Here is a 9,910-nt window from a genome sequence, read left to right on the forward strand (position 1 = left end):
CAAGGTGTAGAAAGTGGTGGCAGCAGCATGGCCCTTTGGAAGGTGCAAGTGGAATGCAATAACGATGAAGAGGGGTCTCTATGGAGTCAGAGTGTGTGCAGTGGAATCACCTGCACCGGAGACGATCGCCATGCGTTTCCTCCTCATCAAATAAAGGAAGAAGACGCGAGGAAGAGGAGGAAGAAGAGGCGGCCTCTGATGGTGGTCGTGGTAGCGTAAAGGACGTTGAATTGTTCAACTCTGACCGTGTGCTGTGGGATTTGTCTGATGACCTCGTGAATCCTATCACGTAGCGTCTTTTTTCGATTGTATTACCAGTGGGTTTTATGTTTTTATTTGGCCTCCTCGGTGTCCACGCGTCACTGGTCGTGAAAGGGCGAAGGTAGTAGCTAAGTTTACTTGCATTTATCAAGTGGAATATCAAAGCGCAAGATTAATATTGAGTTGGACTGTACTTTTTCAATAATATAAAAGTATTTTCAGTCATGTAAGATAAGAAAAATGCAGAGTAAGGTTAAATTTCACAGGTCTTTATTGGTATTTGTTTAATTCAATTTTTAGATATTGATCATTTCAAAATCTGTATATTATTAAAAATATTTAATAAAGTATTAGATTACTTTTACACTATTAAGATCATAATGTGAGACTTCATTACAAGTATAGAATATTTGCATAGTGCTTAGATTTCAAGATGCGCACAAGACGTGGATTTTTGACTTCTAACATTCGCCTCCATTTCCATTCATTCAATCCTGCACCATGTATATTTAGGGTTAAGGAAAGAATTCTTAAGAAAGTAAGCTTGAATAATGAAGTGTAATGTATACAGCTCGAGATTCAATTTGACTCATCTTTAGTAAGTCTTTAAACATTTTAGAAAAGGCTCTTTTTGTCTCCGCTCATACAATCTTACAATGTGCACAAGCTTAATTTTATTTTAAAGTTAAAACGTTGAAGCTTAAAGTTAGAGGTTGATGGTGATATACCAATCAAATTGAAGGTTTTTTTTATTTTTGTTCAATATTCTTTTATCCGTGTGCATAAGGATTTTAATTTTTTTTAATTATTAAAGTATATAATTCGTAAAATTTTGAATTCAAGTTTTTATTTTAGAATATTAAAATAAATAAAATTGTTATTATATAGGGATATTTTTATAGTTGAATTCACAAAGTTCAGATTAAGTAAGTGTTTAGTTAATACAAGGAATATTTTATTTTACATTAAAATTGTTTATAATAAATATATACACAACAAAAGACATCAAATGGCTTTTGTTTCTTGTTTATATTTTTAAATAATTAATGCATCTACAAATGTTTATAAGTCTTTACCTTGCTTTATTTGACACAAGTTGCCCATAAAGTAAAGCTAGCTATTAAAATAGGTAAAAATATTTGAAATAAAAATATTATATAATATTAAGAGAACAGATAATTAATTATGAAAATGCATGTTGATTTAGGGTCATACCAAAGAGCTATAAATATCTATAGTTGAGGGGGCATTATTTTTTCTTATCAATACATTATATTAGCAATTTCCCCTAAAGGTGCAAAGATACACCTAAGGAATTGAACATTCCTATGATGTTACTGCAAAAAAGAAAGATAAAAACCTAAAGAGTGGAGGATGGAGGAGAGGAGATAAAAACCTAAAGGGTAGAGAATGGAAGAGAGGAAATGTATTCAGGCTTGCAATAGTCTCACACTTGTGTCGATGCTTGTACACATGTTGCTCAAACCACCTTGCTAAATCATTTTTTTCCAATCATGCCACTATGTCAAAATCTTATATAAGTATTATATCCAAGCTATGACATGAAAGGTAATGAGGAGAAACACTATCATAGGTCCTGGTGGGCACTGGCTCACAAAAATGTAATTACACAGAGGAAATGACTAAAGTCAATGTGCGTTGATAATGAGATTAAATAAATATCATATTTCACTAGAGTGACCTTTAGATTCCGTGATGTTCTACAATGAACATAAAGAAGGGGTTTTTTTTAGAATTTTAGCTATTTTATTTTCAAAATTTTAAATTAATTTCAAGCCATTTTCGTGGAGCCATTGATTCCAGTTTTAAATTTAAATTTAAATTTTGTATAGCAAAGATTTATTGGAATTTCAAATTTATGTGGTGTAGTTTACACAATCTAAATTTTTCTTTTTTTCTTTCTCATCTTTCCAAAAGTAATTATGGTTGTCTTTGCAGAGCTCCTTCGAGTCCCACAATAATGAGTGACCATGTAAGTTAACTTAGTTAAGATGTATTTATGTCAATGATGACCATTCTTAAAGAAAAAAATACCTAATAAGGTCTTATGTTGAATATCTTAAGAATCCCCAAAGCCATATTAACTTGACCAAAAATTAAGATATTTTCTATTATATAAAAAAAATTGGTTAATTTATGATCTAGTTGTAAATTGGTTGAAAAAAATAAAAATTAGGCCAATTTAATTTTTCAATTAAATAACTTATATCATTCTACCATAAAAATCCCTTAAACACCTAAAATAAATATTTAAAAGTAGATAATGTAATGTAAATCATCATATTTATTAATATGCTAGTATCAAGAATAGTTAAAAATTCCTAAAATGACTTTGAATCAAATTTAATTTAAGGTGTTTGTTCCCCACTAGATCATGGATATCATGGATTTTGACCATGAAGCTCCATAACCACATCCTAAAATTGAATATATTTAGTTTTTGTTGATGATATACAAAAAGTAATTATATTTAAAATATAAAAGAATTATAATATATTTTTTAAATGGACATATTTAATTTAAATGAATGTCACTTATTTAATTGATGTGATAATTTTTTCATTGCTTGAATTTTAACATTGCTAATAATTTTGTTATTATGTTTTACTTATCTTGAGTAAACATTTTCCTCATTTTTTTTATTTTGAACAATAAGAAAACACTCATCACTCTAGATTTGAAGGAGTACCTACTAAGTATATGACATGCATTTATAGTTTGAAAAAATTTCACATTATTGAATTATTTTTATTACATATATTTGTTTTGTATGTGGAATTGAGAAATTATAGATCTCAAAAGTATAAATGTAAATAAGAGAAATTTGATATATATATATATATATATATATATGAGAGTATGTGTTTCTTTGGTGAAGTGTTATAGGTTCAAATTCAAAGAGGATTAAAATATATATATTTTTATAAATTTTAAATGAGAAAATCTTATATATCAATTTAATATCTAATTTAGCCATAATATTAAAAGTAAATTATCATTATTATTAATATTCTTTTTCAAAATATTAAAAATAAATAAATAAAAAACTTAATTTTAATTTGGATATTAAAAATTAATTAAATATTTATACTTACTTTGTCATGGAGATTCTTAATTTGTAAATAGACTTTGTTATAATATCATGGGCCATTACTATGGCTTATCAATACTACATGCCCAACAAGCCATAACTCATTTCATATAACACTTGTTCGTATAATATGTTTTTTGAATTAAAAATATAAAAAAGACAATACAAATGTCAAATGCAGATGTAAAAGTCAGACAATACGCATCACCAATTTCAAAAAGGGATACCTTTGGTGTAAAATCTTATAGGTTGAAATTCAAAGAGAATTAAAATATATATACCTTTATAAACTTTAAATGAAAAATCTCAGTTATAATTTTAATATCTAATTCAACCATAATCTTAAAATTAAATTAATATTAATATTATCATCTTTTTCAAAAAATTAAAAATAAATAAATAACAAACTTAATTTTAATTTAGATATTAAAAATTAATTAAATATTTATCCCTACTTTGTCATGGAGATTCTTGATTTGTAAATAGACTTTGTTATACTATCATGGGCTATTACTATCGCTTATCAATACTACATGCCCAAAAAACCATAACTCATTTCATATGGCACTTGTTCACATAATATTTTTTTAATTAATTAATTTAATTAAAAGGATAAAAAGACAAAACAGATGTCAAAACAACACATGGACAAATGTCAAATAAAGATGAAAAAGGTAGACAGTGCCAAATGGACATGAAAAAGACACCTTAGTGTAATTATTTTGAAATATGTTGTTAGTAAAGGAATCGTTAAGTTTTACACATTTTATATTTTTATGAAAAAACAATAGAAAATTATTTATAAGTATTGGTAGACTTTATGCTATTAATAGATTAGATAGGAAATAAATGTAAAACTAAGACTATAATATTAGTTCCAATTAAAAATCAATTTATGAAACTAGAAAACAATTTCGAGATATATATATATATATATATATATATATATATATATATATATATATATATATATATATATATATATATATATATATATATAAAATTCAACTCAAATATTGATCATCTATGTAAAGAAGTTGTATTAATGTAGAAAAAGGCTCAAATGCAGCAAGAGTTAAAGGAAGAACTTAGATTACATTTAAAAATATATATTTATATTGATATAAGAAGTGATAGAAAATCACAAATGTGTTTGTTGGATTTTTTTGTAGTTGTTGCAATAGTTAAAATATATATTTATATTGATATAAGAAGTGATAGAAAATCACAAATGTGTTTGTTGGATTTTTTTGTAGTTGTTGCAATAGTATTGAAGTCTTAGCAATAAGGCTTAAAATAGATGATGTTAAAGATTTCTCATTAAAACTTAGGATTATTTTAATTAAGTAGTGATATAACAATTTTAGATGTTTTTCTTATATTAAGTAGGTTATATATGTTAGTATTATATATAAAAGTGAATCTATATATAAAATAATTTCACATTTAAAATATCATATATATAAATATTAATCCATCAAAAGAGAATATCATAAAATGTTAAAATCTTTCAAAAATTTGAGTAAACTTCGTAAATTATTTTCAAATGTTACACATTAATTAAAATTATATCATAAAATAAAATGTGATTGTTAAATTTTTTCAAAAACTTGAGCAAACTTTGTAAATTATTTTCAAGAGTTACACATTAATTAAAAGTCAAACATGAATTTGACACACATAAATAATGAAATTTTCATAGATATTAAGATTTGAAGTGTGTATTATTATGCCACTTGGTGGCATATATATATTTTTTCGGATTTTTATTTTTCATAAATAATGAAAGTTTTATAAATATTGAGATTTGATATCTATATTAGCCAATAAAATAAAAATTCAATTTTCAAAAATTATTTTTTATTTTCAAAATATTCAGTTTAATAATTATGTTTTTCAAAACTTTAATAAACACTTTAAAATATATTTAAAATTTTCAAAACTAATTAAAAACCGATAATATTTTAACTATAAAAATGATTACAATATAACCTACCATAAACAATTATATAATAATATAATTGAATTTTCTTGTTTATTTGCGTGAAATAAAGATTTTTATGTTCATTTTGACCATTTTTTATGATGATAAATCATAGTGGCTATAAAAGAAATATATTTATTAATTTGATTAGAAAAGTGATATATTTCATGGTTCTCAAATGTGTAGTTTTCATGAATGAATGCATTTGATTTATTCATACTTGAATATGAATGTAATGGGTTTAAGTGAACCTTTTGACAATTTTTAGGTAGTCTCTTAAGTGTTAGCATATTAAAGATAAATTTTGGATTTTATAAACAAAGTGAGCCATAAAATGAAATGCACAAAATAATAATAATAATATAATTTAATTGGAGTCATTTATTGAGGCTGAAGAATTGTTGGGATAACCAAAAGTGGTTGGAATTCGAGCAAAAAAATTTCAAAATTTCTTGTAGAGGCAATGTTTGAATCATGTTTTTGATGGTGGAAATGGGTTCAGCACCATCAAAAACTTACAGGGCACCTAAAATTATGAATTTTAACAGCTTTTAGTTGGATTTACAAAAATCCCTTCCGGATTTTTTCAGAATATGACCAGAATTTCCATAAATTTCAAGGCAAAAAAACATAATAATTAGACTATGGTAATTTAATTTATTTTTAAATTTGGTAATGTGAGATGTACTATATCTTGATATATATTATGGATTAATGCCAACCAAATTTTACTATTACTTTTATCTCCTATTTAATTATTGAAATTTGATCGTTCTATGTTTTTACTTTTTCTTAATACATGTTTAATAAATTTTGTTAAAAATATTGGTAAAAATTACTAAAATAGTAAATTTAAATAATTGATTACATTTAAAATATTACTTTGAAAATAGTGACTCTGGTTCAACATTTTGTAGTATTTGGTCTTGTGAATTATTTTACCATATCTAAATTTTTGTTTTTTAAAAGTTGTTAGTTGTATATAAAGATTCAATTGTTTGAAAAATATCCGAGACATTTGAAACGTGAAAAATTTACCATTCAAATTTATAATTCCCACAAATCCTTCGTAAATACTTTAAAAATTAAAGCACAATACCAACCCAAAAAACCCAAAAGCTTACTAAAAATTATTCCATCAAATTCCAGTGAAGAGAATGAAATGATATATCAAGTAAACTTCGTTCGTCCTCCGAGGCGTATTCAATGATTAATTGAGATTACGTTCACAATGCTTTTATGTATAAAAATACGTATGACTAAAGATGAGGTACTGGTGACATCTTATATGGCGTCTCGATACTTCCTTACCTTCGTCACCTCATAACAGTGACGCGACTGATCCAATTCATTGAAACAATAGATGTTAGTGTGCAGCGCAATGGAGGGCGACTGATCCAGGTAGTTGAAATAATAGATACAGGGCTTGTGATGGATGAAAGGGCGTTGACCGGGTTCACTGTCTTCGGTGACAAAGGCTTTGACGCGCACAATATGGCTGTTCCAACGGTTTGCGCTCATGCATGCTTCTCTGGTCAAGTTAATACATTAGGGTCATGCGATTGAAGTGGTTATGGTCTTGTCTACCTATGCGTGCGGTGTATGGCATGTGAGACAAAGACCGCGTACGTTGCGTGTGTTCGGTCTGACCAAATAAAAAGAAGATTGGGCAAGTGTTTGGAGAACCACTTCTGTGATAAATGCCAACTGGGCCAGGCTGATTAGCCTTACCAATTTCTGGAGCTATATCTTTATTAATGTATTATTCGGTATATATGTTAACTTTTGAGCAAGTATAAAATTTAAGAGTGGAGTATAATGTATATATGTTAACTGTTGGATTTAGGCCAGTATAAAATTTAAGAATGGGGTATATCAATGCATTAATGGAGTTATAGTTTTAGAAATGTTGATGGCTTTTACTAGTAGGATAACTAGTTTTCTGAATTTGATGACCTCTCATGGGTTGATTTGTCCATTAAATAACTTTCCTTGAAACTGTGAAGGCAAGTCGAGGAAGTGTCAAGGTCTTTCCTTGAAACTGTGAAAGCAAGTCAAGAAAGTGTGAAAACGGTCCAATTTAATTAGTAAATTTGTTTTGAAATTCCAACCCTAAACTTCTATTTTTACATAGTAAAATCAATTTAAACCTAAATACTACTCATCAAAATTTGAAATATTTTCAAAATCTACTATCTAAGATTACCTTTAGCTTATGACTTTAATTAGTAAATCTATTTTGAAATTCCAACCTAAACTTCTATTTTTACATAATAAAATCAATTTAAACCTAAATACTATTTATCAAATATTTTCAAAATCTACTATCTAGGATTACCCTTACCCTTAGCTTATTAGTCATATCTACGCAGTTATAGATTGAAATCGTGTATTTAAGCTGAGATTTACATTCTAAAAATTCAATTCGTGTGGTCAGATTTGCAGAGATGTGGCAAAAGCTGCAGGCTGATCAGGCTGACGAACTATCTTCGCCCAAATCTCAAACATGGAGAATTTACCGCAGACGAAGAGCAAAGCATTGTGAAATTGCATTCCGTTGTTGGCAACATGTAGCTATGGTTACTTTTTCCTGCTTATTTAGATTGTAAATTTGGGTAAAATGGGAAAGCCCAGTTAATTGTATTTAAAACTTTGGATTTTTGGATTTTATAGAATTTACAATTGGATTAAGGATTATCCTTCTGTACTCTACAACTAAAACTAATTAACCAACCTGGGAAGTAATATTCGCATGGTAGGTATTATACGTAGGTATATCATATATTCGTTTTCACTAGCATTAGCATTATATTAAATTGTGTAGTATAATATTGATTATCCATAGCATTATATTTATTATGTCCACGTTTCCAATCTTAAAGAGGGTCCATCATCAAAATCAAAAAATGGTAAATTATGAATGATAAGATGATATATATTTATCAATATTTTTAAAAGTAAGATTTATATGAAAAATTTAATGAACAGAAGGAAGTTAATTGTTTGATTATTCATTTTTCTTTCATTCAATTTCCAAAATTTTCCATATGCAACTAAAGAAGTGTTTTATAACTTTCAAACATAAATAAAAGTGGAATTAACAGTGTACTTAAGCTGCAGCAGATGATAAGAAATTTACTGCATAACATAAATAATTACTGAGAAGAATAAATATAAAAATAACTAGCTACAACCATAAACACAAATGTTTATCCCGGAAAACCCCAAATCCTCAGAAAAATCCAACTTAATAAGATATCATTAGCATTGGCCAAAACCGTGGCCAGTCTGACCAAGTGAGCCTTCACCACTCACCTACAAGGCTTGCATTACAATAAAGTCCTTCCATCCTTTTATAAGCTCCATTACATATAATACCACGGGCAGAATAGGTGCACAATACCATGTACCCCAAAACCATCACTGTTTAACCTCAACTTTAACTCTATCTCAAGTCAAGTTTACCTAACAACAGATTCTAGAATATTTTAGAAATCACTGCTTTTTGTATAAAAAATCTCCAAAATTTACAATTAAAATAACAATATTCCAAAATCTACCATTAAGATAAGAATTATTGTTTTTAAGTAATGTACTCTTTAAATATATTATAATTATGGGAGTACATTCCAGATTCTGGATGTGTGTTTGGGGAATTTTAAATTCTTTTACGTATAAACGTACAAAATTATAAATGATAGGCAAATATTCTTCGTCTTATAACCTGATGGGCGGCTATGATTTCCTGAAGGGTTGTCTCTCGTGCATTACCATGTAAAAGAATTGCGTTACCATGTATAAGAATTATTTTTTAATTTATGAAATAGTAATTGAAGCGTCGGTCTATAACTGAATCGCTTCCATTCTCTCGCGTTAACATTGAAAAGAAGCCCAATGTGCCCATTGTACTTTTATTATACCGGTTCAATGTACTTTGATTATGCGTTGATTGGGAAACCATTATTATGAAAAACTGAAACTGACGTCGGAAATTTGGCGGTGACTTCTTGTTAACTCGGTTAATTCCAATTCCAATCCGGTGCAAATGGTTGATTGGTTTCTCGATAGTAGTATGTATTTTTCAAAAAATTATCACAGTTAAAATATTTATTAAATATATTTAGTTGTATATTATTTTTTGTTGGATTTTCACAAGCATTTTACTAATTCAATAGGATTCACAATACTACACCAAACATAATTTTAAGATATTTTATTTTGATAAAATATATATATCTTTTTATATTGGTAAAATTATTTTAAGATAAATAGTTTGAGACAAAAATATTTTAAGGTAAAATTTTATATTTAAGACGATGGTCATTTAAGAAAATCTATTTAAAACAATTAGCAATTAAGATAAAAACATATCAATTTAAGATAATATTATCTAACAACTTCAAAATTGCCTCTGCTCTGCAACTACTAATGTTACTAGTGTATCGAGGATGCTATTTCACTTACCATTCACATTATCTTATATAAAGACACCGATTTGTTGGGCTCTTTGTTTTGTCGACTCTAAAGAACCCGACAATTGAACCCGAAAACTT

The sequence above is a fragment of the Pinus tabuliformis genome, chromosome 3_2 (genome assembly GCF_031772625.1).
Source record: "Pinus tabuliformis cultivar Carrire ecotype Pingquan chromosome 3_2, CPIR1, whole genome shotgun sequence".
NCBI lineage: Eukaryota > Viridiplantae > Streptophyta > Pinopsida > Pinales > Pinaceae > Pinus > Pinus tabuliformis.